The sequence below is a fragment of the Penaeus monodon genome, chromosome 6 (genome assembly GCF_015228065.2).
Source record: "Penaeus monodon isolate SGIC_2016 chromosome 6, NSTDA_Pmon_1, whole genome shotgun sequence".
NCBI lineage: Eukaryota > Metazoa > Arthropoda > Malacostraca > Decapoda > Penaeidae > Penaeus > Penaeus monodon.
In genome coordinates, this window is record NC_051391.1 from 21,825,972 (window position 1) to 21,828,702 (window position 2,731).

The window sequence follows — 2,731 nt, forward strand, 5'->3', positions numbered from 1 at the left end:
CCGTCTACTCATACTTGAGTAATGACAGCGAAGTTTTACGCTCACTCACCGTGGGCAATCGGTGGAATTGATTTAGCAATTCAAATCCTAAGTCAGATTCCTGGGGTATATTTTATGAAAGATGGAATAATGCAATGCCGTATTGATATCGATAACTAACAACTCTCCCTGACCAGGACTCGAACCTAGGTCACTCCGGGTATGAAACCGGAGGCCAGTGCTAAACCAACCTTTCCCACACGACCCACTAAAAGGGTGTGCAACTAGGTCTTACTAGCTCCATAGACATTACCTGTCTACTCATACTTGAGTAATGACAGCGAAGTTTTACGCTCACTCCCCGTGGCACTCGGTGGAAATTGATTTAGCAATTCAAATCCTAAGTCAATTCCCGGGGTATATTTTATGAAAGATGGGAAAAATGCAATGCCACATTGATATCGATAAATAACACTCTCCCTGACCAGGACTCGACTTAGTTGAGACTCCATGCCACAGTCTAAAGGCTAGTTCTGCTGTACCGCAGCATAACTCCGTTGAATAGTCTCCAGAGACTCTAAGAGAGCAGTATCTTTGGTAAGGTCAATAACTTTAATCTTACTCATCAGGTGGTCTTTAGCATGACTCATCTGAGTCACAGGATATCCCAGAGTGAATAACAATACACCAAGTCCAGTGCCTTCTTTGGATGAGTATGGATTGCAAGCACCATGACCACTCACAATGGTGTTATAATGACTTGAAGTACTGGGCACCTGCCAGGAATGCTCCAGTCTCTGATGCTTTTCATAAGGAAAGTGAGCACCTACCTTGCTATACTGAACAGTGTAATGCCTCAGTGATTACTGCAGACTTAGCAATATTCCTTCTCCTCCCTGCATTCAGCAGGTCTTGGGGAAATATCCCAGATGGTAACCAAGGCAGCATGCAATCCATGGACCATTTGATTACCAACGGACTTCAGCAGTTCAGTGGGAATGACACAACTACTTCCTGCCCTACCATCCTTTGTCTATGGGACCTCAGCCAGGGGCCAGGCTTGCCACTGAGGGATCAACCCAAGATACACTGAAACAAGTAGCCCTACTCCGTCTTGATGAAAATCCTAGTTGGTAACTTCTGAGATAAGCCCCGCCTCTTTGCCTTTATTCTTTGCAAATATTAAATCTTCGATTAATTCTTTACCATTGTTATTACTGAACCATTCTCAAAGAAAATTTACGAAAAAAAAAAATTAAAGTATCGCACAGACTGACCGGGTCAAAAGGGGGGGGGGGCGGGGCTAATAACGTTATCACATTTGGCCAATGAGATTGCGCTGTAAGATATCAGATATAGCTAGATCCATAATTATTTGTATAATTTACTCAATATTGTTATAATTGCCAGAAGTAAAATCAAATTCCCCCTGTTTTTATTTATGATAAAAAGAGTTCTTTACCATTAACAACCTTGAAATACTTTTTGAAAAAGTCAAATTCATATTTGAGTTCAGCAAGCTAAATAAAGTGGAGCTACCTGTTATGTATCCCTTGGATCGACCAGAAGCAACTGCTCAGAATACCTCGTTGGGATCCCATATGGAATTGCCACCTGCGGACATCTGAGGTAGACCTTCAACCTTAGCAGCAACATCCTTGAAAATTATTCCTCCTCAGGAGTCTCCAAGACCTACATGTCAGGGGTTGATGCTATTCCCAGTTTCCAGTTTGTAGAGTCATGTGACATGTCGTTACCTTTTCCTATGAAATAGATTTAAGTCTTGTTGTAGGGTATACCTCAAGGAGCGTAGGTTGTTGAGCATTGTATAATTATTAGGGATGGCCACAGTAAACTCCTCTTTTCTCAGTCTATTCAATATGTGTGTGTGTGTGTGTGTGTGTGTGTGTGTGTATGTGTGTGTGTGTGTGTGTGTGTGTACGCGCACACACACAACTCTCACTTTAACTTGGTAAACCATGATACCTTTTTTAGAAGTTTTTATTCCAAAATAACTTATTTTAATTGCATCATAAAACAGATGCCGAAGAGTAGTGTTTCTGTCCTCACGTTCCTCTGAAAGCTTCTTTTGCGCAGGTTCCCGACTCGAGCGTAGACGGCCAGTGGCTCCTGCGAGTGGAGGGCCGCGAGGGCCTGGGCGCCTCCTTCAAGCGGTGGCTAACCTCACGTTCACTGCAAAGTTCCTCAACATCCTCATCCAGCCTTCTCGGCCCTCTACAACGCCGGCCAGACAGGTGAGCCACAGCCTCCTGCGCGAGGGTGCCTTCGCAAATTGCAATGATCAGCTAATCGCTGTGGGGGGGATATGATCTTTGGTGATTTTTTTTCATTTCGCACGTTCTTAGTGACTCATTATGTATGTATGTGTGTATGTGTGTGGGATTAAATATCGGGAATGCCAAAGTTAGATTTCATTTATATGCCGCTTTACAGCTATCATGATGAATATCGAGTGTAGTGTATGCATATATTATATGAGTGTATATATATGTCCATACACACACACACCACCACACGCACATTATTATATATATATATATATATATATATATATATATATATATATAATATTATATTATACACACACACACACACACACACACACACACACCATAATAAACTACAAACACACCACCAAAAAAAAAAATATATATATATATAAAATATATATATATATATAATATTTTATATATATATTTAAAAAAATAAAATATATATATATATATATATA